Here is a 27229-nt window from a genome sequence, read left to right as displayed (position 1 = left end):
AAAAAAAAAAAGGATGTTACTGTGATGCGAATACTTATTGGTAGCGTGAGACCTAGTGTTGATCTGCTGATTTTCCTTTTGTTAGGTAGATCTAATTATAATTAGATATTTAATTCAACATTCATTAAACTGTCACCACAAGGACAAAAGTTACAAAGGGAGAAAACTTAGCATAGTATAGAAGAAAGTATATATTTAGATAGGGCAGGGTTAACATCCTTGCTGCTGTGTAGAATCTGTGTCTAACCCTACAGCGGTCCCCTAACCTCCCCCTGACACTATTATCTCCATCAGCAGATGATGTCCATTGGACAGGGTGGTCAGAATTGAGTGAGAGAGGGAGCAGATCCTGGAGTCAGCCTCCTGGGGTGCAAACTCATTTTCTACAACCTCAGTAGACCTTGCGCAAGTGAGTGAACCTGTTTTTGTCTCAGATTTCTCATTGTAAGATAGGGATTATGTTGAAACTTACTTCACAGGATTGTGTGAGACAATGTATGCATGAGGTCTCAGCCCAAAGCCCGGCATCTGAGACTACCTGTACCCGTTTTACCTGTGACTGCTTATTATCATTATTATTATTATTATTATCATCCTTATTATACCATCCAGAATGTGGTAGTGTATAATAAATAGTAGCTTTATTCCTCTCTTTTAAATTCCCTGTTTGTCTCTCTTCTAAGAATTTTACATGTGCTTTGGGGATATGATTCCCAAGCAGACTCAGAACCCAGTGGGAGGCAGGCTTTGCCTATATACTTTCTTAAAAGACTTGACATAATAATCATCCCTGCAAAGGGCTAATTGCAGAAGCATCTCAAGACTGTTCTACTCAGATGGTGCCTCAGCACCCGGTGGGGCTTTAGGGTGAAAAGTAAAGCAACTGGCCCTTTTCTTTTATTCTTTGGCTTATACTTTGCTCTGCCTACTTACACTCCAAGGATGGGTTCTCCTTGGAAGTTCACAAGAGAAATATTGTCTACTACCTCTCTCGTGTCCTCATAAATTGGTTTATCACGGAATATGTGTGTTGTTGTCATTAATAGGTAGATTGAGGCAGAGGCAGAGCCTTTGAGTGATTTACCAAGTGTTAGAGCTCTAGGCTAAATCTCCGGTCTCTCTCCAGGGTCCACTCTATAAGGTCATGTGGGCCCTTAGGTCCCTTCTGCTCCAGTGACTCTGAATATCAGCTTATTCTCTTTTTCCTTAGTGAAAAACAGGACCCAAAGCCTGCCCAACAGTCCATAATGAGAAAATGTAGTGGTGTTAGCAGCAGTGTGATTAGGTGCCTTGCGATTACATAGTGGGCAGGGACAATATCATTCCCAAAATTAAACCACTGAAACTTATATATATGCCATTTATATTATGCCTCTATTCACACAGGCAAACATAATGTCTATTTGGGGAGGAGGGACCTGTTTCTTTAAATAACTTCCATTTTTATTAACTCATAGGTGTAGCATTGACCACTGTAATTTGATCGTCTCAGTAAGCTGGATGGCTAAAACACAAATTCAGTTGTTAAAATCATAACATGGACTCTACTCTTTTCATAGAATGCTCTCCTTCGGCAATAAGTTCACCTCATTAAAAAACTGAGAATGAAAGCATGACATTGTGATTAACCCCATGTTATCTTTACAGTAGCAGAAGCAAGCCCACAGTAAATTTCACCCCGTAAAAGTGCTAATATTTAGTAATTGGGGAAAAAAGTACAGAACAAAAGTACACCATAAGGTCTTTGGACAATGTTTTTTACAGAAAAAAAAAGTGTACCATAAAAAGTCTTTTGGAATTACAATCTATTATTTCATGGTCCAGATGGAGTTGTTGCATTATGTTAATTATTAACAAAGTAACAAAATATTAAACTGAAAATGCGTTAGCTCTAATTGCAAGTTGTATGTCTAAAGTGCTTATGGAAGGTTTCTGGCAACCCAAATCATTAGATATTTTACTCCTCAGTGTCTTTTTTAATTGATAGCAGGCTCTAATGGCTTCCCCAAAATCCCTACAACCTTATATTAAGCATATTATAAGTGAACACTGAGAATTTTCATATGGGAAAACTGTCTATTCCAGTCTAGTTGGGGATTCTGAAACCTAGGTCTTTGCAGTGAGCTTTATTTATTCAACACACCATAAAAAGTTACTGTTAGAAGGGAAGACAAAGGAAATAACTTGTCTGGGATTCAATTAAACTTCTCTAAAATATTAGTATTGCTTTCAATTATGATAAAAATGAATTACTTGCTATCAGTGGGAATGAAAACCTGGTTTGAGGCAAGAAGCATTTTCTTTAAACTATAATAAAGTGCTCGCTTCGGCAGCACATATACTAAACTATAATAAACACTGAAATATAACAAAATCGCCTTCAGAAATTATATATAAAAGAGAATGTTAACGTACCTGAAAAAGACACCATTCTATTAATTTTATTCTGTTTGCTGAACATTTCAAATATTTTTTATTTAAATATTTTTTCTTTACCCAAAGCTACCAGCAACAATAGTATCCTTGAAATTTCTTTTTTACAAATCCATCATGAATACATTTTATTAAATATCCACATATATTTCTGAACTATAATTCCATAAGAATTTTTATTAGGAATCCTTTTTTTTTTTTTTAGATTATCAAATGGAAAATATCCTCTTAACATTGATGATAATTCTACAAGAATCTGGGTGGTTCAGTTTTCATGCATATAAACAAGAACAATCGCTAAAAATATTTGAAAACACTCCCAAAGGTAACATACTCTGGAGAGTGCACAGACACCCCAGTGTCAGAAAAGGCAATTCTGTTCTTGCTATTTTTAACAAGACATTAAGTTTAACTGGTTCTCTCTAAATTTCAACTACCATGAATATATTTTTAAAGAGTTCCTACATTTTTCTATAGCATCTGTTAGCCCATCTTAGGTATTACTAGGGTGACCACGTAATTTGGTATCTAAAAACGAGGACAGTTTTGAGAATGAAAGGGGAGGCTATTAATAGGCATAGCTTGGGACCGTCCCAAGCAAACGGGGATAAATGGTCACCTTAGTTACACCTATCTTCCTTTGTAACCTTCCTGCTTCCATGAAGATAAAAATGTGCATGCCTAGCAGTTCCCTTCTCCAAACTACAATGTCTACTTCCAGGACCATAAGTAATGATGGCAAAGAGAAGAGTGGGAGCAAAACAACCAGACAGATTTCTTCCAACTTTGAAAAGGAAAAGCAGGCAAAAAGAAAAGACCAAAAGAAAATAAGATCAGTTACCAGAATAGAGCATAAATGAAAAACATTCCACCCTGCTGTTCCAGTAACTTGCTTTTTCTTGCTTTCCTTTGAGCCCTTAGCCTACTAATACAGGTTAGTAGTTTGTTGGAATTAATTTGTTATTGTTATTAGGCAGCTCTAATTTCAGCTTAATTTGGCAGTCACACAAATAAACTAAATAAATATTAGAATAAGCAGTGGTTAATTCCATCAGGTTTCATTTGTGAGCAGTACTCAAAGCTGTTGTAAAGGGTCCAGTGCTCTCAAATGGCAGCTATGCTCATTAAGTCATCGTTAACTCACCCACATACACTATAGAGTACCTACTTTTTTTGCGTATGTTACAGCAGGGAAGAGATTATTCACCACTGCTGGTTTCTAGTCTTCTTTGTGTCTGCCTATATCTAATGTTCTAAGCATAAGTCACAGAAAATAATATGCTGACATATGACTCGAGCCAGCTATGGCACTTGGCCTAAGGTTGACTCAGTTACTAAAACCACCATCACTGCTGTTAAGCCCATTGTGAGCTGGTGTTATTTTTGACAATAGTATTTTTGAAGCTAGTTCAGATAATGGGGAGACATAATGCCAAAAGAAAAAAAAAAAAAAGCTTGTGTTAAGTAGGATTCTCATTTCAGGACAGCAGTATCTTATACAAACCATGAAACGAAGCCACTCTCTCAGGTGACATAGGTGAACTCTTGTTATAAGTAAGACATGACTAGCAGACTTTGCAGATCTCAATGTGATAAAGTATATTTCATTAAGTATAAAATGAACGTCAGTGAGAAATAATAACACAATTTTTTTCTTCATTTAATATTAATCATTGAGACCTCACACTGTCAAAAATGAAAACTATGATTTAAAACATGTTACTAAAACCGAAAAAAATATATTTTACTAAAACTTGAGTGTAGGAGGATTCAGAGGAAAAATGATCCTTTAAGTATCTTATCTTTTCATCACTGCCTCCAAAATAGAGAATTTGGCTTCCTATGTGAAATGGCTTTCTTTGGCCTTCTTAATTTAAATCTTAGGGCCTCAAGGGGGATTCTGTGGTTGTTCAACAGCAATACCAACCTTCTCCTCTTATTTCTTCCCCCCCAAAATCTTAATAACTACATTTCCTGTATGCTCTTGTGGCTAGGGTTCTAGATATGATTTTGGTTCCACCAATTATGAATGCTAAATTAGGTCACATGCAAAGAGACCCAGGGATTAAGGCATCTGGTTGTGATGCTACACGTGATCACAGAGGGGCAAGTTGGTGATGCTTCTCAATTGTGGCTGTAACAGCAGCTCCTTGTCAAAGCCACATTCTGTGGTAGGGCTTAGAGTCATATTCGGAAAGTCAAGCTAAAGGTAATTTGATTTCTCAGCTATCCCAAATATTCTGGAAGTCTTTCAATATGCTCTAATAGACCCCTTTCTTATTGAATTAGCTAATATGAATTTATTCCCTGCAGTTGACCCCTGACCAAGGCATCATCCCTTAAAGTGAGAACTCAAAATTAAAAAAAATATGGAACATAAATTTCTCCTAAGAAATAGAATTTTCGTCTTCCCACCATGGCCTACTTTTTATTTTTCTTCAGTAGTATAGCAAATTCTTAGTATACCAGGCAGTTCCCTCTCCTACCTCTCTATACCTTCTATTGCTGCTATATGGAAAACAAAAGGATTCAAGTTGGTATGTTCCGGAAGGGTGATCTGGCCATTCTTCCAACATAGGCCATACAATTTACCTTCATTTGGAGACTTGGTTATGGTCTTGTGTGATGAAAACAAAAATTTCCCACCTGGATTTTTACTCTGAAGTGATACTTAAGGTTCAGGTTGATATGTGAAGTTTCTATACAGAGTAAACAATTCAAGGAATGGTGTCAATGTGTACGCAAGAAAGGTAAGAGATTCCATAGTGTACAACTAAGGCTGTGAAGGAGAGGATTAAAATCTACTTCTCTAAGGGCACATTGATGAGTTTGAAGTAGAAAATAACCAGTGAGTTCCTAGGATCAGAAATACATGCATTTGTGACTTAATAGAAACTATACAGAACATAAAACATTTGAACAACTGTTTTCAGAGCAAAGATTTATAGTTTAGAAGTGAATTTATTATAAAGACCTCATGGAACCACTTTATTCTCTTTTAATTTGCATAAACCAAATTCTTTAAATCTCTTAGTGATTCAAGTTATTAATATCTGTATTAAATTTCTATTGCTGCATAACAAATTACCAAATAAACTTACTGGCTTAGAACAGCATCCATTTAATATTACATCATTCTGTAGGTCAGAAGTCTGAGTGGGCTTTACTAGGCTCTCTGCTTAGGGTCTGATAAGGCTGAAATTAGGGTGTTGAACAGGCTGGACTTTGATCCAGGGGATCTCAGTTCTGCTCTCTGGACCTCTGGTTCTACTCCCTGAGTCATCCTTCCTTTTATACAATAGTAACATGTTTGCAGCCATCCAGTTATATTAGCCTGCTTCCTATAAATAGAATTTTGGGGTCCATGAGCCTCCTTTCACCTTGTACTCTTTTTGTTCCTTTCAGTCCTAATTGGTAGTGTTTCTGTTGATATAATTTTCTTAAAATTTTTGTCTTTTTTTTTTTTTAAAGATTTTATTTACTTATTTGAGAGAAAGAGGGTGAGCATGAACAGGAGGAGGGGCAGAGGAAGAGAAAGAGTCAGAGGGAGAGAAGCAGACTCCCCACTGAGTTCAGAGTCAAAGCAGAGCTGTGTATAGGCCATGCGGATCCTGACACGTGGCTCGATCCCAGGACCCTGAGATCATAACCTGAGCCAAAGTCAGATGCTTAACCAACTGAGCCACCCAGGCATCCCCAAATTTTTGTGTCTTTTATGGATAATACAACAGTGCTCTGCATTAGAGCCATATCCACAAATCTTCTTGAGATAATTCCTTTTTTGTCTTTGGCTCCTGTTGAGATGGGTGAGGGCAACACAAATTCCTGGAAGCTCTCTAATTTAATTGTGAAGAGCTATGAGGCACAATTTTACATTTTTATGACGGAACACTGATCATTTGATCTTTTAAAGGTTTCAGCAAAAAGTTATACAGCCACCCTTGGCTTTTTTCTTCTCTCCCTTTTCTTTCTAGTTCTTTTCTTTCAGAGGTCTCTTAGTTTTTTTGTCATCTGAATAGATTGAGAATTTCCCAAATTTTCATTCGTTTCCTTTTTGTTTAACAGTTCTTCCTTCAATTTATATCTCTCCTCTTGCACTTGACTCTAAGTAGCAAGAAACAGGTCATATGTTTAACACTTTACTTGAAAACCCCCTTAGCTAGATATCCCAGCTCATCTTTCCCAAGTTCAGTATTCCACATAACTAAAAGATAAATTCCATTGAGTTTTGCCACTGTGTCACAAAGCTTCCCATTCTTCTGTTTCTTAGGAAAATGCTTCTCACTTCCTACTAAGCCCCAACCAGCAGCATCTTTAATGTTCATATTTCTGAGAGTTTGTTCAAGGCGATCTAAGATTTTTCTATTATACTCCTCAATTTTCTTCCAGCCTCTATCCACTCCCTTCTCCACAGCTGTTCTTATTTAATTACTTGTTGTGACAGCACCCCACATCCAGGCACCTAATCTATCTCTTTAGAAAGACCCAATTTCCCTTGGTTCTTGTTCTTTTCTTGCTTCTTATGTTTTTAACACCACAAGTCTTATATTTTTATTGTGGATTTATAGTGCACCATCTTAAAAGGCATCGTAACACTTTACCACAATTCAGTAGTGGCCAATATCTACTATATAGATGTAGGTATTGCTTTGACTGTATTTTACAAATAAGATGCACTCACTGCCTTAGCACCTATGATTGAATATGCATATAGCTTAATATGATGTCAATGACTGCAAATGCAAAGTTATCTGTACCCTTCACAGTTATCTCCCAAAAGTCAGTAAATTCACCCTTGAAATTAAGCGTCTATTAGTCTTTTGGGTTCTTCCCATCCATCTCTCCTCAGTCACTCCATCTGAGCTTCTCATACAACTGATGCATAGATATCTTTGTGGCAGTCATTCAGAAGTCCTATGGATAGAAGCTACATCCCAATACCATTTTATTTTACACTTTAATGTAGTTTGGGAACATTGGCATATTTCATGAGATAGATATGAAGTATATGTGATGTTCATGTCTTACAGTTAAGGAAAAAATAGTATTTTTGCTTCAGAGGCCCTTTTCTTTCTTGGTTTGAACTTCATGATCTAAGTTGAAGTGTTCTGATACAAAAAATTCAATACACACAAAAGTCTTTGAAAAGATTAATTCAACTTTTCACAATATGAAAAAGTAAAAATAATCTTCACTAGAGTTCAAGCATTGAAAATGTCAGTCCAAAGAAAGAATCTTGACAAACTTCCAACTTAGTGAAAAGAAAGATTTATAACATAGTTGCCATGGTAACTGCAGTGTACCCTATTGCAAGCTAGTTTATGGTTAGTAAAGTGGTTCTGTCTTAGGTTCTTTAGGATGAAAGACATTCTATAAATACAAAGTTTTGAGAACTCAAAAATAATATTAGTAAATCTTGACATGCTTTCAGGAAGATATCTTAAAAACATAGCCAAACCTAAAATCCATATAAATGAGTTTGTTTTCTTGATATGCCTGAAATTACTCAACTGCCTCTTCAGCCATGGGTCTTTCTGGCGCTTTAGATCATGTGCTGTATAGTCTGCATCCTTCTTCACCATGGTGAGAGATACCAGCTTAGGCAGGATATGGATTGGGTTTTCCTATGAATGAGGCTAGTAGATCTTAGGTTATGGAGCTCACCATGGAATTTTCCTTATTCCCATCATGGAATAGTTCAAATGTACTTTGGTTTTAAGTGTCCCAAACATGGTAAGGCCTTTGCTTGATATATGTATCAGTACATGTGTTTGAATATGTCAAAAATTAAGTCCATCTACAAGATACATAATCCACAATATTCTAGTATGTGTTTATTAAAAGATAAAATCTATATGTCTGAGGGTGTGTGGGACTGTGCACATGATGAATCAAAAGCATGAATCATATACATTATTATGGTTTTAAATTTGGATTCTGAAAAAAACATAAAGTTATAATAACTACCATAAGTTCCTTGTAATTAAGGCTTTGTCTACATAACAACAAATTCTGACATCTTATAAGACCTATTTGTTTGGCACTTTGAAACATTAAAATGCATTAAAATAAATGCACATCCTTTTCAGAAGAATTTACTAAAATTCCTGTGGTTTAGAAACTTTATTTATTTATTTATAACTTAAATTCAATTTAGTTAACATATATTGTATTATAAAAAACTATTAGTTTCAGGGATAGAATTTAGTGATTCATCAGTTGCATATAACACCTGGAAATTTTTTTTTTTAAAAAAGCATTTTGTACTCATTCTTTTTAATTAATTAGGGGGACAGCTTGCTATAAGTAATAGATTTTTATATTAAATGCTTTAGATATATGCAGTGTAAAGAAGAAAATGATTCTTGAGGACACTTATTGTAAAGAGTTCCAAAATACGTGAGGAATCATTGCTCAATCCATATACAGGGAAAGCATCCTATTTGACAAAAGGTAGAAAAATAAATGAGTAAATGAACATTTTAATAATTGTATTGATAAACAGTGTGTGTGTGTGTGTGTGTGTGTGTATTTTAACAGATAGCAGAACACTTCTGCAGGAATGAATAAGTATTTAGACCTTTTTGAGTAACAGATGGTATTTGACTTTTTCAACAGACGGCCTTGCTGTTATACCTCTATCTTCTACAGAATCTCTTGAGTGATCTAATTATTGGTACACTTTTTGGTTCAAATTTTTGGTTCAAAACATACCCACTGTATGGGTTTAGAAACGGAAGTTCCAGGAAGGCTAAGGGACTTGCTCAAAACTAGGCTGTTTGAGTTTCAAAGCTGAGATTCACCCAGATTTTCTGATTCAAAAACCTGAGATATTCACTCCCTTATAAAATTTAGTGCCAAACTCATGTAGATGGAAAGTATTTGACCATGAGAATTAACAGAAACAAAGTGAGAATACCTCATAAACTTGTATCACATATTGTCATATCAAAGAAAGAACAGCCAAATGTTTCATTTCAACTAATTGCCAAAGTTTCTCAGTCACAGCTAAATTAATGGACAAAACTTAGAGAAACTCTCTTCAAATTTCCTTACTTAATATTTTTCCCAAATAATTTAAACACAAATACTCTTTATAGTTTTATATGGAACTATTTTTCTCCCTGAGTTTTATGTCTGTCAAGATACCTCTATTAAAGGAGACTCTACATTATATAATGCTAAAAATGTTAAATGCAAACCTAAGTCAAAACAACTCTAAATGGGAGCTGAGTCTTCATCTGTGTCAGTCTTCTAGCTCAGACTAGATTTAGGGGTCTGCCTTGCTGTATGGCCCAACCATCATCGCTAGTGAATGTTTACAAATAAAAGAGTTGTAGGATAACAAACCCAATTTGAATTCTAATAAAACAGACTAACTCCAGTATATTGGGAACTAAAGATACCATTCAAAAACTATACAACAGTTCTTTAAAATATCATTTTAATATGCAATTAAATAAGGGGGGGGGGTTTAGCACTTCAACTGAAAAACTCTAAAGTGTAAATTGGACACTGACAAGTTTGACAGTATTAAATTACTTCTGCAAGCAAGTCAACCAGAGGAAATCTAATAATATTCTCATCAAAAGAGAGTATTGCTTACTTTCCTAAGGTGGGTACTCCAAATGAGAAAATGTTTATCTAAATATGTAAGTCTGGGGAGCTGATCATGTATCCATTTCTATATTTTTTGGATCAAATATTTTATCTCTCAAATCTTTGAGGAGGTATATACCTTTATATTGAAAGAATAATGAAATCCCTTCTGGTGGATCTATAGAAGAGCATAGCCATTTAAACTGCTTTACAAAATTAAAGTAATTGTTTTGCATTTCTTGTTCTGTATAATGCCACTTGTTTCCACAGCAGTCTTGCCTACTACATCGTGAGATCCTTAAAGTCAAGAACCAATCCTATATTATTTATTTTTCTTCCTCCATCACAGAAACCAGCACATGGTGAGTGCCTACCCAAAGTTCCCAGAATTATATTACTCTCACAGAAAGACCCACATTCCATTTAGGAAAAAATGTTTCCACCTCCCACCTTCCCTACACAACAGCAACATTAAACTCCCACTGGAGAAGGACATGGTGAAGTCCAGCCAAGTTTCCCAAAAGTTTTGTGAATATATGTGGATAGAAGAAAAAAAAAAAAGACAAGATTTAAGTGGCATTATAAATACATAGGCCATTTCACTCTTCGTTGCATGAAGGTGCATAACACACTTGGTATCCCAGTCAGCACCATCTTGTTTGAATATACAAGACAAAACTGCACATTCTTACAATCCTTTGAAAGCATTACAGACTCTGGGCATATTTCTTCAGCAACATCTAGAAACTGCTTTTAGGTTTGGGGCTATTGCCAGCCCATTTGATAGCTTTATGCTAAGAGGAGGAGGAGTAAGTGTTTAGGGCTGGGTGAAGCAAGAATAAGAGATTTTGAAGTTCATGAAGCATATTCGGAAAATATCCCAAAGCAATAATAAAATATTCATTTTGTGTGTGGAATTCTTGGTTATAATCTAGGATTATCATTTTTATGCTTTATGAAAACTAGATAACGGGTGTGGAATAAACAACTTTTCTTACTTTTAACCTAATAATAATAAGTATATGAAGTTTCCAAATCTAAGCATGATAATAATTTTGCAGTTTTGTGTTGTGGATTTTATTTTTCTTTTATAGCTCTGGTATATAAAAAAATAGAACTTGATATAAAAAAACTAATTTTAGCTTGTGCCCAAGTTATTTGAAGAACCTTTTACTTTCAAACTCACATTTACCACTTGAAATTAGGACACAGCTATGATACATGTATGTACGTGTTTCTGAGTTACTTGAAATTCTGTATTAATTACAACATACCTATTACAAATATCCTTGCAGTCAACAGCTACAAGAGCCCTTAAAATCAACAGAGCCAGTTACACTAAAACATTATACTAAAATTTCATCAACAGAGCCAGTTACACTAAAACGTTATACTAAAATTTCATTGTCAAAAGGAAAGATTTAAGTTTTTAAACATCTTTCCCCCCAAATATGCCATTAGGATAATTTGCTTTTTTATTATCTATTTCTCCATTTAAAACTATGATCTGCTGAACCTTTTATTACAACAATATCCAAAGAGTCAACCAGAAAGTGATTTCAAGGGCAGGGTCAAAATGACTGCATTTTTACTACTTAGTGACTAACCTACAATTCTCATCACAATGGTGGGAGATGTATGAAAAATCTGTGGCATCAAGTGAAATTGAATGTCTTTCTATAGTAGATTCTACCAAAAAAAAAAAAAAGGAATATAACAAGTGTGATGTATTAGGATTTTCAGGATTATTGAGCACTGGCATACTGCTAGATGTGGTTATTTTATTCTATAAAATGTCTGAGACTTCATCAGAATATACCCTGAGAAGATCTTTACACAGTACTTAAAACTGCCCACTAATAAAATGTGTAATTGGGATCAGACTATTTTTGTGAGCTTACTTTTAAGACACTAAACAAAAGTTCAGAGTTTTATTATCCAAAATACAACATGCAGGCTTTCCTTTTTTAAAACACTGTTACAATAATCATAAACGCTGTATTCAGCAAATCACATAAGAGTGCCAAATTGTGATATACTTTGAACATTATGTCAGAGTTTGTTTCTACTAGCCCATCTAGCTATAAATTACTTTTTTTTTTTTTTTGCCTTCTATAATGGTCACTACTCTGCAATTTTTCAAAGGAAATATCATACATATTGCCAACAAATGAGAGTCTGAAAAGCCAGAATGATTCTGCCACTAGACTATCATTTTTTTAATGGAAGTTATTATAAATCGAATGTTACATTAGAGAACAAAATCCTGACATTATAACATAAATTACCTATTTGGAAAATTCGCCCATTGCTGACAAACATGTTCTAAGCAACATGTAAGAAACGTATCTTGATATTTAGTTTTCATTGATTAGTATTTTAAAAACTCTTCATGTACAAAGATGCTAAAATTTTTCTTAGCTACCTCAAAAGATCAATGTGATTCCCCAGGCATCTTCAAACCAATTTGAGATTAAACAGTCTGATTTTTACCTCCTATTTAACTTTCTTCCTCATGGATTTGTATCGCTACAAAACTGATCGGGCTTTAGCTCATAGTATTGCCAGGGCAGAGCAGAAGAAACATGCATTGGTGCTGGAGGAGACGAATGTGGAGTCAAGTCTAGCTCTGCCCCTTTTGATCTGTAAGGTCTTTGACACATTACCCTATCCAAGCCACAGTTTTCTCACCTACAAAGTACCTGCCTTTATAGGAAAGTATTGAGGATTAAAAGGGACAGCACAGGGGATCCCTGGGTGGCGCAGCGGTTTGGCACCTGCCTTTGGCCCAGGGCGCGATCCTGGAGACCCGGGATCGAATCCCACGTCAGGCTCCCGGTGCATGGAGCCTGCTTCTCCCTCTGCCTGTGTCTCTGCCTCTCTCTCTCTCTCTCTCTCTCTCTCTCTCTGTGACTATCCTAAATAAATAAAAAAATATTAAAAAAAAAATAAAAATAAAAGGGACAGCACACCTAGCACTTAGCGAAGTACACACACTCAATATATGTCAGCTGGTGTTACCACTCTGCCAAGACAGCCTCAAATAATGGTTATACTGGGATCTAGCTCAGAGTACAAGCATTGGTGAAGCATGGATCTTTTAAAACAGGGTTTCTAGGATCTCAGTTTTTCAAAGGCAATTTATTTTCGATGACAACAACAATGCAATGGCCAAGGACCTTCAAACAACATTATGACATACAGGGTATTATGGTAAGGGCAACGCTTTCAGGTGTGTGTTTTTACGGTAAGTCATAGAACTCAAGAGTGCTCTCATACCTGTGACTAGTAGCAATTCTAAGAAGCGAGCCAAGTCCATGGTACCCCCAGCTGACCCTTGATAAAGGCAGCTTGACAGCATCTGGTTGCTTGGAAAAGCTCTCAGGGTTAGTCACCAAAGTAGCTGTGACGAAAATTTAGTTCTTTTCACTCTGGTACTTCCTCCACATTCCCTTTCCACACAAAATACGGTACTTCTCTTTTTGTGGGAAAGAGGAGAAAAAGGCTGTGGTAGACACTGATATTTATCAGAAGTTGAATGCAAGGCTCCCTTCAGAAAGTGCCTCTGTGGTAATTTGCGATCAGTTTTAAAGCTGAGTCCATTTAGAACACTTTTATGGAAAGCCTCCTCTAAGGGTTGGCGCTGTGGGAAACATCAGAGTGAGCCCACGGAGACTCTGCCCTCAATAAGTTGAAAAGCCAACTGGAAAAGCTATCAAAAGATTAAAAAATAATAAAAAGCCAAACCCTAAAAGTATAGGACTATAAAAAATAATGTAAATGTATTTTAAAAAGTGGATTCCTAAGACAGGGCTAATGAGGATTAGAAAAAAGGAGTGATCACAAGAAGACATGGAACTGAAGAGAAATAATGATAAAATAATTCTAGCCCATTAAAAGAATGGTCATATTATCTAGAACTTCTGAGTTAACTGGCCAGAGAAGACTGCAGTTGGAACTTGGAACTTCCATCAACCCTTCCTACAATTTAAAAATGTTGATGTTGGTAATCTTGATTAAACTCTGCTCATCGTATAAATTCAAATGCAAATGATATTATCAGTAGGCCTTAAAACCTGGAGAGGCTTTTCCAAAGTCAATATTTTTGTATGTGGTAAGTATTCATAACTATATCATAGAGCTTACTCCATACAGATTTTAATTTGTTGCAAAGGAAAACAGCAAGTTTGTTTTGGAGGAAATTTCCTCGCCTGCTTATAAATGCTATCTTTGTCAACGTGGTTTCTGGAGGGAATTTCTCAAACTGTATTTCCAAAGAGTACTATATAACATTTAAAATTGTAAAATGTCACTATGCCTAAACACACCTTTTAACTGAATCCAAAAACACTTTATATTCAGTAGCACAAGGGAATAGTATTTTCTTTTCATACAAAGTACGTAATTGTGAAGCGATTTCGTTTTCCACATTGCGCATTTTAAGAAGTGCTTGTCTGATATTATTTTGTTTCTGGCTTCATATTTGTTGAAACAGTGTATTTTCTATCTTTAATGTAAGGAAGTCCTTTTCCACATGTCAAGGATTTTGAGTACCTAATAGACGCATGTTTAAAATACACACACTGATTTTTTTTAAATGCATGTAGCAATATATCTTGACATGCTAATGTTAGGTAATCATTTTTTAAAATATATGTCTTAATTCCAGTACATGCTACTTATCATTCTACCTGACTGGAAACATTTTCTGATTAAATATAGGACATCTAGACATACCGCTTCCTGTGCTATTTCATCCGGGTCATATTCTCCAGTTTATAAACCAACCCAAGTCATCTACCACTTGAAGAATTGTTTTCTAAGCATGAAACAAATGAAAATTAATTTCACTAGAATAATCAGTTGTAAGTACATTTATTTATTTATGTATTTATTTTTATTTTTATTTTTTTAAGAAAGAGACCAACACATGGTCTTGGATTTAGAGTGTACTTATGGGTCGTGAAGGTGGGACCCAATAGCAGTCATTCATGCTGGATCCCCAAAGTAAGTATCACATACCGCTGTTTAACAAGTAGGGTGACAATAGACCCTAACTCGTAAAATGTGCATCCTGGCAGGAACTATATGAATACTTATTGAGTGATTTGGTTCAATGTCAAAAGTGAACAGTCAGGAATCCTTATGCCTTAAGATGCATTTATTTTCACACATTATCAAATGAGCTTAGTAATTACAGGGAGCCCAAATGGCCATTATTAATTCACTTCCTTATGTATAGTGTTCCCAGGTGAATTAACTGGTTCTACCCGGCAAATGCCAGTGGTATTAGAGGCCTGAGGCCTCCACCATCCCAGTAAATCAGGACAGCAAATAACAAGAAAGTCACCTTTTCTTCTTCTAACACAGGGATTTAGCCTGAAACCTATGAACTCTTCTGAAGAAAACATAACTATCTGGGCGAGGAGGGTTTCTCAGCACCAGTGAGTTCTTTTTTAAAAAGATTTTATTTATTTATTCATGAGAGACACAGAGAGAGGCAGAGACACAGGCAGAAGGAGAAACAGGCTCCATGCAGGAAGCCCAATGCGGGACTCGATCCTGGGACTCCATGATCACGCCCTGGGCCAAAGGAAGGCACTAAACAACTGAGCCAACCAGGCATCCCAACATTAGTGAGTTCTGAACTGATCATAAACGACCTTTGGAAAATAAGAACCCATTATTTTATAAATCTGAATAGAGATTATTATTATTATTTTTTGTAATAACTTAAGGAGTACAAGTAGTAGTTGGCCATCAACAAATGTGTAGAAAATACACTAACCATATCTGTTGTTGTTGTTAATATTTATGAGAGACATAGGCAGACAGAGAAGCAGGCTCCATGCAGGGAGCCCAATGGGGGACTCGATCCCAGAACCCCGGGATCACGACCCGAGCCCAAGACAGATGCTCAACCACTGAGCCACCCAGGTGCCCCACTAACATGTCTGTGAAAATTTATACAAGATTACCTCTAATGTGCAGATCAGAGTTGATCAAATGATTACTAGTGGGAAACATGATTCTGCTACTTGTGAAGCATGTAAATTGAGATTAGAATTTGAAGTAGAGTTTGAAAAGGGCTCTCCTTGATCATAGAAAAATTTAAAAGGTTCAGAGTATGTGACACTGAGTGACTCCTTGACAGGTGTCTAGAGTTTAGGCCTGACCAGTAACACAAGCTGTCATTTTTAGCTCTCATTACTGTAGGGCTGGGCGGTAGAGGGTCTGCATTTCACCAGTACATGGGAGTCACAGACATTCTTGAAATGCCTTATTAGACATTGGGCAGTACAGCGTTGCCTTCAGAAAGCACCATTTCTGCTTTCTGAGTCTGAATCTATTTCTTCTCTTTTGCTCTGACAAAAAAAGATTATCTCCTTTATGTTTTGGGAGCTGTGGAAATCTAGAGTTTTCTAAATTCTAGACTAGAGTTTAGGCAGATTTACTGAGTGTCTATAAAATATGCAAATAAGTTAAAATTTAATGACTGACATGTCATTCCAGTTTTTCTGTATTCTGTGTTTAAAAGAGTTTCCTTGACAAAACATACCACTCTAAAAATAATAATTGAAGAGTTTCTCATTATAAAAGCAGTAAAGCTGTATCACAGAAATTTTGAAAAGCACAAGATATGATAAAAATGAAAATGAAAATCTCTATTTCCATCACTTGGGGATAACTACTTTTGACACTTAGATATTGGTCACATTTTCCTAATTTCCATAGATTCCAGACAGAGTGAAATCTGGATGACCTGAATAAGAATTTCTCATTCGGGGAACACACTGGGAGGGCACACTTCTGGGAGAGAATGAGCAACAGTGTTTGCAGGGTCTTGGATCCGCTTCACTCTGGGATCTGCGGTTTCTCCTTTGATACCTCTTACTATCTGCTTATCTGGATTTAGTAGCCTGGACTGTTTGGTTCTATCTGGACTTGGTTTTTGGCTGGTCTAAGGCTGAAGATACGGGCATGATGACATTAAAGCAGACGTGTGTATGATGTGCGCAGCTATATACTGGGTGAGTAGAGAGGGGACTGAATATTTGAGACTCACACATACTGATCAATGCACCACAGGTATTCATAAGCGTGGAGAAGAGAAGCTAGAAATCTAGGGGTGGGAGGAGCCAACAGAATAGCAGATACACGGAAATCCCGCGAGCTGTCAAGAGTAGGTCATAAGTCAGGGAGTGACAGAGTGACTGGTGAACGTTAAAAAAGACTTTAATAACTCTTAGTCATGATGACAAAATTTAACATTCAAAATTCTAGGGTGAATTCCCTTGTCCAGCAGAGGGGTTTGTGTTTCTGGTGGCTGACAAATCAGTGCCATTTCTATTCACTTCTGCTGACTTACTGGATGGAATTTTCCATATACGTTGTTTTGACACAGGAGCTTTGTGTGTCTTCACAGAAGCCCTTAGCTGCTCCCTGCTTTTTCTCTTTCCTGGTCTGCACCCACCCCTCCACTTCGGATTTGGACGCTGTCACTCAGAAGTGCAGGGGTGGCACCTCCCACTGGTGTGAACCTCAGGCAGCAGAAAGCAGGAGTCAGGAGGGGGCCAGGTGTGAACCTTCCTTGCAAACTGTCTGGAGAAGCAGTTCCCCATTCCCTGCAAATGCACCTGCTGCCTGAACCGCTGTGCCCTTTCCAGATTCATTGTGACATAGGAGCCAGCACGGTATCCCATTGTGCTGCAGCTTCCCTTGCCTGACTAACTCCTTTTCCTTTATTTGTACTGTCCTGGGCTTGCACTCTCAAATAAAATCAGAACTGTAATCTTTGCCTCAGGCTCTGTTTTTTTTTTTTTTTTTTTTGAGCAGTGATTCTCAAAATGTAACATGGATACAAATCAGGTGGGGATTTTATAAAATAAAATACAGATTCTGTGTCAGGAGATCTGGGATGAAGCCTGAGATGATGCATTTCTAACAACTTCCCAAGTGACATCGACACTGTTGGCCCTTTACATAGTAAGGTTCTAGAAGACATAAAATAAGACAAAACTCAACACTGCTATAGTGTAATCTCCTTGAAGGGTCAAGACTGTATGGGTTTCTTTCTATATAGAGAATTCTATATAGAACTCTCACTGTTCTAGCCTTTGACCCTACAATAATGCCTGGAATGGGGGAAAGTACATAATTGATATATGTTGACTGAATAATAAATGAATAAATTCCCCTAGATGACTTCAGTAATCTCTACTCATGGTAAAAAAGATTTCTAATTTTAGCATTCAAAATTCTAGGATAAACTGCATTGGCTGGCAGTGGGTTTTTCTATATTTCTGGTGACTGACAAATAAATGTTTGCAATGGACTGAATGTTTATGTCCTTCCCTCTCCAGAATGCATATGTTGATACCCAACCCCCCAAAATAATGCTATTAGGATGTGAGGCTTTTGGGACCTAATTAGGTTATGAGGGTGGAGCTCTCACGAATAGGATTAGTGCCCTTATAAAAGGACCTCAGAAACATCCCTGCTCCTTCTAGTCTGTGAGATCATACAAAAAGACAGCTGTCAAGGAAGCAAGGCCCTCAACCAAATCTGTGGGTGCCTTAATCTTGGCCTTTCCAGCCTCCAGAACTGTGAGAAATTTCTGTTATAACCCACCCAGTCTGTGGTATTCTGTTATAGCAGCCCAAACAGACCAGGACGATGTTGAATAAGAAATGTAGCTACACAGTCATATTACCCCAGCATCAAGGGGTTAAGGCCGAAAGCCAATTAAATGTAAGAGTTAACATTTTAGAAATTGGTTTCTGGTTCAGAAGCACAGACAAACAGTACTGAGGTATCAAGTTCAGGAAGATTTCCAGAGGCCAACTTTCCTTTCAAAAGCCTGGTTATCTTTTGTCAGGGGCTAGAGAACAAAGAGAAGCATGCTTAAGATCCATTATATTGGTAGCATCTTATGTTTACTCACCCAGCACTTCACTTTTCATATAATACCTTTTACAAGGGAGGGTAAATGGCAGTTTTCCACTGAATTTTAAAATAGTGCATCATGTATAATTCATAAAAACTGCCAGTAGCATCAACATCCTCTTCTGGTATTTGTCCTACTTAAGAAATGTCACACATTAGACTTCTGTGATAGGTCTTATGCCTATTATTGGATGTAACCGACCTTGTCCCACTATCCCTTCTGTTGCTACCAACAACCATTTGGACATTAAAGATTTTTTTTTGCTGACAACATCAGCAGCTATTCTTTTCTTGTTACACTTTTACTGTTGTCATAGAGACACAGAAACAGCTGAATAGAGATTTTACATATGGAGTTCCTGATGGAGGGGTGATATTAACCATGCTACTATCTGTCACTGAATGTGTTTCTAAATGATTGCATCAAGGACAGATCCGTGCCCTTGAATTTTAAGGAATTTTCAAAGACAAGAATAGTTTTTACCAGGAAATCTCATCTGGAAGACTATTACAGTAGTTCTCAAAGTGTGGTCCCTATACCAGTTGCATTGGCATCTCCCACCAACTTATTAGAAATGCAAATTGTTGTGGCCTGTGATGGTTTACCAGTCCATTTAGATGGTAAAATATTATTTCTGGGTGTGTCTGTGAGGGTGTTTCTGGAAGAGATTAGCATTTGAGTCAGTAGACTGTGTAAAGAAGATCTGCCCTCACCAATATGGGGGGCATCATCCAATCCGTTGAGGACCCACATAGGACAAAAGATGGAAGAAGAATGAATTCTCTCTTCTGGAGCCGGGATGTCCCATCTTTTTGCCCTTGGACATTGGAGCTTCTGGTTCTCAGGCCTTCAGACTTGGACTGAATTGTATCACCGGCTTTCCTAGTTCTCCAGCTTGCAGGCAGTGGATCATGGTACTTCTCAGCCTTCATGACCATGTGGGCCAATTCCTATCACAAATCTCTTCATAGCTATCTGTCTTTCTATATACTATTGGTTCCGTTTCACTGGAAGAAGATCTTGACTAATAGAGGCCCCATTCCGGGCCCATGGAATCAGAAACTCTGTAGTCTATATTTTAACATTTAAGCCTTCCAGGTGATGACAAGGCATGCTAAGGTATGAGAAGCAACTTCTTCTCTATTCAACATCTTCCTGTCTGACGGTATTGATGAGAAATAGGAAGGTACTCAAGAATCCAGAGATAAACTGAATACGAGATGTTCTACATACAAGTATTTGAAAATCTAAGGTATATAGAACAGCATTTTTAGAACTGGGCTTGAACACAGGAGAGGTACTTACTAAAAATACATAAGCCTCGGCCCCACCCAGACCTAGTGAATTAGAGTGTCGGAGTCCGGGCTGATTGCCTCCTTCCAGACAGTTCTGAGGCACCAAGTATTATAGCCATAGAATAAAGTATAGCTTATGGGTAACATGAGTTATCTCTGGGCAATGGGACCGAGAATGATCTTTACTTCCTACATTTTTTTTTGCATTTTTTTGAGTTGGATGGCAATAATCCTACATTACTTTTATAATCAGAAAATAACAACAAGGCAATTGTGAGAATAAAAGTGGACAGAATAGCATCAGATCCTCCTGGAGCCCTAGGAACTCAAGGGGCTGACCTATTTCGTTGACATCATTCATACCAGAGGGGTGCCAGGCTCAGATTCTGGCATAGGACTGGTGGGTCCCAATCCTAGAGGCACTGAGGAGCTATGTAAATCTCCTCGCCCAAGCCTCCATTTCTTCATCTCTCAAGCACAGATAGAATCTGTTTCACAGTGTTGCTGTGGGAATCATGAGTACTTAGTACAGTGCTTAGCACATAATGAGAATTCCAAATGTCAGCTCTTAGCAGTACAAGGATAACTATGTTTTCTGATTATCTATGGCCCTTGGTTTTACACCTATTCTTAGCTCTATTTTCTACGAGTCATATATTGATCAATCTCTCCATTTTTTTATAATGCTTAAAAAAATTGGTCATGTCTCTAAGTGGAAGATGTCCCTCTTCGTGGATAATAACTCTTGTGCATCACCCTGGACTTCCACCATTTCATCTGATTCTGGTCCCCTGCCATGATTCTCACTCTCCTTCCTCTTGACAAAAAGCCTCATTCTAGCTCTTTCTCCATCCAGTGCCCAGCACCTTCATGCTTCCACTTTTCCCCTTTCAGTTTGGTGTCTGTTACCTTTGCCATATTTATGTGACTCCCCAAAGGCTGAAACTGCGGGTTATCACTGTGCATTTAATACATTTTTTTTCTTTGCTAAATTCTCTTAGGATTAAAGTTCAGCATCACCAACTATTCTTTTTCCACCTTGGACATAATTCATGATTTGAGTTTCTGAAGCTCCATCAAGCAGAACATTCCTGAGTCTCAGATTAAGAACTGATTAAAAAAAAATCCTTCCCAGGTTTGTGCATCAAGGGCAAGAACGGATGCTGTGCCCCATGCAGTCTTGCTTGCAGGTGCTTCCTGTCAGGTCCAGAACCGAGCTACACTTCCCTTTTTCAAAGAGAGATTTCATATGTGCCAAAGGCTTAGCACCTGATTGGGATCTTTTTTTTCTACCAGATTTAATCAGGCACTTGTAAAAACACCGAGGAAAGGGGTTTAGGAGAGAAACTGATCAACTTTCTACTTTCTGAAGCACTTTTATATGGAAAACAACTACTTTAAGGCAATGGTTTTCAGATTTTAGCGGGCATGAGAATCACCTAGGGGGTTGCTGTAGATCTAATGTTCTGTCCTCCACAAATTCATATTTTGAAATCCTAGCACCTCAGGGGATGTCATTGGAAGGTGGGGCTTTGGGGGAGTGAACAGGTCCTGAGGTGGAGCCCTCACGAATGGGATTAGTGCCCCTATAGAAGAGACCTCACAGAGCTCCCTTGGCCCTTCTGTCTTGGGAGGTGAGTCTATGAGGAAGTGGGTCCTCACCAGACACCAAATCTACCAGTGATTTGGGACTTCCCATCCTCTAAAACCGAGAGAAATAAATTTCTGTTATTTATAAGACAGCCAGGTTATGATTTTCTCATAGTTAAAGCAGCCCAGATGGACTAAGACAAGGGCTTATTACAACCCAGGTTACTGGTCCCACCTCAGTTGCCGATTTAGTAGACCTACAATGAGGTCTGAAAATTACCATATCTAACAAGTTCCTGTGGGGTTGCTGACACCCTAGCTCAGGAAATTCACTCTGAGAACTACTCTTTAAAAGAGTCTATCCTAAGAATCTTGAGAACTTGGTCTGCCCTAAAAGGGGAGGAGAGTTAGTACTAACTGTGCTAGGAAACTTCTAGTCATACCCTGTTTCTCTCTTTTCTTCCTCCTACTCATTGACTAGGACTCAGATTTGCCAATTTCAGCCCAAGAAAGTGACCCTTCCCATGCTCACTAAATTCAGAGAAACTTTTCTACAAGAACCAAAGAAATCTCTAACCCTTGCCTTAGAAAAATTCATCACCACTTTACCGATGATTATAATTTTAACAGCAAAATGTAAAATGTAGCTCTACAGGTGTGAGCCTCGGTAACTCTGCTGACGGACTTGTCACTCAGCAGACCTTCTCATGGCCCCTAAGGCAAGTCTGTACTCTCAGCTGGTGCACTTTCAGTTTCCCTGCCCTGAATGTCACTCCATCCTGTCTATCTACATCCATCACCACTTTGAAAATAGTTTCCTAAGAGTTAGTGCCTCCGTAATACCTGTCTTTAGAAATGGACTCACAGATAATTCACTTGTTTTGCTTTCCAGTGGGTAAACACAGTTCATAGTTCCTATATCTCATTTTCTATTATTTTCTAGTATCTTCTGGCTGATTTATCTTCCTCTTTTTTTTTAAGATTTTATTTATTTGAGAGAGAGACTGAGAGACAGAGCACGAGCAGGGGGAGAGGCAGGGGCAGAGGGACAGAAAGAAGCAGACTCCCTGCTGAGCATGGAGCCCAACGTGCTGGATCCCAGGACTTTGATCATCATGACCTGGGCCGAAGGCAAGATGCTTAACCGACTGAGTCACCCAGGCACTGCTGATTTGTCTTCCTGCTTTTAATTTTGCTATCTTCTGACCACAGCACTCTTCCCCTAACACTGGGAGATACAGGGAATAAAAACTAATGATAGTATCTCCTTTCACCGCCTGAGCTTCTCTGTAAATGATGCATGGGGCAGGACACAGCCAGGTTATCCCTGAATGAGAGACCAAGGAGAAGCAGGAAAGCACTGAACTTGGCTTTCCTGCCTCTAAAAAATCCACACTGTCAGGGCCAACGATGACAAAGCTCCCATGCATATCTTGGCTTCAGTGGCCCCCAGAGGCTAATTGTAATCTGCTTATTTTTCTCTCTCATTTAGAGCAGATACAATTACCATGCTTAGGAAGGTAGCCCAGCCAGAAGGTTAGAGGGTTTTGTTTTGTGCTAAATTTTTGCTTCCATGCTCAGAGAATGTGTTACACAACTACTGTGAAATAGCACCTGCTCTGTTTACTAACACAATATTATAAAAGTAAAACATAATTAAAAAGAAAAAAAAAAGAACTGGATGACCGGGGTCCCAGAACAAAACTCAACCACAAATTGTCACCTCATACCTATAATTACCACAATAATTTGAGTGTGGAACAGATGCCAAATGATTCAGACCAGGCAGGTTAGATTCCCCTGCTGTGTGGCTGAACTTTTCAGGTGCATCTTAACATTGCATTGCTGTGAATATCAAAAGCACAGCAAGGGTCCCCCAAAGCTGGCAAAGCCAATAAATTCAGGGACTCACAGGCTTCCAGGAGCAAAACATATTCAGTATTTGTTCTACAGAAATGATTTATTCTATTAGATCAATGGTTTTCACTCTTTCCTTCCTTCTTTAGGTGACCCTTTTTCTACTTTGATGTTCAACATGTATATCCAAAAGTTCTGGCAGAAGCTGAGTAACCAGCTTCCCGTGACCCAGCCAAGAAACGCTATAAGGATCTCAAAGCATCTCCTGCAGACCTCTACAGCCCCACGGAACACAGGTGAAATAGCAACAGTGATATTGTACCAATTCCCAGAAAGAACAATAACTATAAAGACACTAGGATATAATTCCAAATTTTTCTCTATTCGTTCACATGAAAGTTAGATTTATTTATATGGAAGGAGGCACACTCTTGTTATAAACCAGCCTGCCGGGGCACCTGGGGTGGCTCAGTTGGTTAGGCACCTGCCTTCGGCTCAGGTCATGATCTCAGGGTCCTGGACTGAGCCCCACATCGGGGTGGAGGGTGTCTCTGTTCAGTGGGGGAGTCTGCTTTTCCTTCTTCCTCTCCCTGCCCCACCTCATCTCATGCCCACTTGTGCCCTCTCTCTTAAGTAAGTAAGTAAGTAAGTAAATAAATAAATAAATAAATAAAATCTTAAAAAATAAAAACAAACCAGCCTGCAAACAGATTTCTGCCAATTCTAAATATTATACCTGGTTCTCTGAAGGCAATCTCTCCAAACGAGGTAGTGTGTATGAAAATATACACACAGAAAATAAATGAAAGTTTAATTAACCTTAAAAATTATTATTAAGCATTCCATTCAGTATAATGTGACATACTATGACATACTGAAAAGATATTAGAGCCAGAAGATATGGGGTAAAATTCCAATTCTGTTATTTCCTAGCTATGTGGCCTTGGCAAGTCTCTCAACCTCTCTGAATGTTAGTTTCTGATTTTTTAAAAAGAGCTTAAAAAACAATGCTGATAGTAAAATTTATCAGGGTAATTGTAAGGTTTACCTACTGACTAGTCAGCTTCTCTTTATTAGCAAAGTCTCATGAGTGATTAGCAAAGATTAGAACTGTTTTCCCCTTGAAACTAGCTAGACACAGAGATAAACATCTCTTGTTCAATCTAACCAACCGAGATTTTCCCTGGTTGCAAAATCCCAACTGTAAATCCTCCTACTTGTAACTTGTCTACTCCTTCCTATAAAAGACTAAAGCAAAACCACTCTGTAAAGACACACTCTGATCTTTGGGTCTAGGGTGTTCTCCCTATTGTAATAGCCTGAATAAAACTGATTTCCTTATTTTTTAGTTTTTGTCTTTGATGATAACATACATGTAAACGTGCCTGAATCGTATTTGGTTCTCATTAATTGGAAGCTTTTATTAAGGATCTTCTATAAATAGTGCTCTGAGTATAAACTATGAGGTGTACAAAGATGAGCAGAATGCATCTTCTGCACTGGCATCTGCTGAATCTAGCAGCAATTCCATATATTTATGATGCTAAAATCTTACTTTTCTTAAGTTTTCCCAACTTCCATGATGATGAGCTAATTTTGGCAGATCAGTAAACAATGTGAATTAACTCAAACTACTTTAATGGGAACTTTATAGTCATCTATTCATAAAACCTATAAATAGAGTTGAACTTTAATATGCATACCAATTCTGCAGGACTTAGTTGAGATGGCTCCATTTTCATGAAGCCTTCTCTAATTTCTGCAGTCAGAAATAACCTCCAGTCTCTGTGGTCCAGCTTGCATCTTTACTTTTTCTAATACTACCTTTCACATTATGTTCTATATTATTCTTAGTCATGTACATGTCTGATTTTCTCTCTAGATTTTATGTTGATTGAGACTAGGTACAGTGCCTTATTTTCTCTGGCATGATGTCTTATGCAAAGGATATATTCAATTAATGTTTGCTGAATTGAGTCTATAATACTCTTTGATGCCTTAGATCATACTAATCAGGCAGTGTGTATCTGAATATCTCTTCATAAAATGTCACAGTCTACACTGAGAAGACTAAGTAATCAAGAAAAGATCACAGAGAATGGGATAGAAAAAGAAGAGGGGAGTGTGAAAAGAAAACTAACAATACATTGAGAAATCTAAGAAGGTAAAATCACACAGGAAAAAATGCATCATAATAACTTAAATACAGAGCATATTATTCCAACTCTATATATTTTTGGGTAAAGGCAGATTACAGTCAAGGTCTTTAGAAATTTTACCTATACTAACAAGTCATAATCAGAAAGTGGTAAGGGTAACATTGTGATATCCCTTTCAACAGAGGTCATCAGTGGAATGCTAGTAAATCTTAGCAACCTACTATCCAGGGTGGGAAAAGGGAGCCCTGATTTGTAGCAACACCAATTTCTACAGCGTAAATATTTCCAACATGGCTGATTTTAAGGTATCAATAAATTACTTAATACAAGTTTGGAAAGAGGTGCACACGGTTGGCTCACTCAACTCAGTGAAGCTGGTTCCATCACACTACTGCCAATTCCCTTTCCCCTACCTTCCTTCTTTTACTTTCTTCCAAGGAAGAGGAATGGAGTAGAGTAGATCTAGGGAAAGGGCAGTAAAAGAATAGGGCTTCACATAAAGTTTTGCTTCTCAGTTTCCCGTTTGGGATTATGTTTTGGAGACAATGGATCACCTCCAATTCATACTTTCCACTTCACTTTTCAGAGCAACTTGAAAATCCAAGAATCACTTTGGAAATAAAATGAAATGAAACCTACTATCTTCTTTTAGGCTACTGATGAAAATGTTAGGAAGACTTGAATCATGATAAATATTACTCTTAATCTGACAAAATGATGAGAGTTTAGCTCCTCTGAATCTTAAAACTATAAACTTATATATGAGAAAGGCTGAAACTACTGAATTATTGGCATTTTTAGCTTCTCCACTGTTACATACTAAGAGGTAACTTTCTAGCTACAGGGTGCACTTCATCAGTTGAGCCAATATTTACTTATCAAAAATCTATGTGCTTATTTTCTCTTAATACAAAATATACTGAAATAAGTTGAAAAAAATTTTGCATGGTTCTGAGTATTTATGCGAATTAGTAAGGGCTCAAAGATCCATGAGTAGCATGAATCAGACCTCAAGATATGTGACTATTAACAAAAATGTAATACAATAGCCCATCTTCTGAACTTGTTCAGGATCATCACTACCAGATGCATCATCACTCTAACATCTTCCAGCCACCCTTGGGCTGGTGTAAACAATAAGTTCATGGAGTTTCCTGGATTTATCTTCAAGGATACGCAGAAGAAATCTAGCTTTTTGAAAACATATACTTTGTGGCATCTAATGACACTGGAAAATCCCTAAGAAAATCTTCCTGGAATAACTCAGAAAGGTACCAAAATTAAAAATAAACCTTATTTTCTAAGTGTGGGCTAGAATGACGTGGGAGGGCATCTTCCCAGGAATAGTT

The 27229-nt window shown here is 37.5% G+C and overlaps 1 protein-coding gene and 1 long non-coding RNA gene across 27 annotated transcripts in view; one reads left to right on the top strand and one right to left on the bottom strand.

Annotated features, from left to right (window-relative positions):
- The window catches only part of ZNF385B (zinc finger protein 385B), a 388911-nt gene that overhangs the window by 143452 nt on the left and 218230 nt on the right, over positions 1-27229 (bottom strand). The window lies entirely within an intron of this gene.
- Positions 1-27229, top strand: part of LOC144304686 (uncharacterized) — a 38921-nt gene that overhangs the window by 9297 nt on the left and 2395 nt on the right. For 3 of the 15 annotated variants that reach the window (XR_013371611.1, XR_013371619.1, XR_013371607.1), the window contains exons 5-9: positions 295-409; positions 10303-10394; positions 14755-14897; positions 15403-15476; positions 16949-17824. This is a non-coding gene — a long non-coding RNA (uncharacterized LOC144304686). Of the gene's footprint in view, positions 1-294; positions 410-8768; positions 8887-10302; positions 10395-14754; positions 14898-15402; positions 15477-16948; positions 17825-23870; positions 24018-26951; positions 27152-27229 lie in introns of those variants that run through there. The other 12 variants (XR_013371618.1, XR_013371616.1, XR_013371621.1 and 9 more) reach the window with 12 other exon arrangements.

The sequence above is a fragment of the Canis aureus genome, chromosome 34 (genome assembly GCF_053574225.1).
Source record: "Canis aureus isolate CA01 chromosome 34, VMU_Caureus_v.1.0, whole genome shotgun sequence".
Classification (NCBI taxonomy): Eukaryota; Metazoa; Chordata; class Mammalia; order Carnivora; family Canidae; genus Canis; species Canis aureus.
This window is presented reverse-complemented; position numbering and strand designations above follow the sequence as displayed.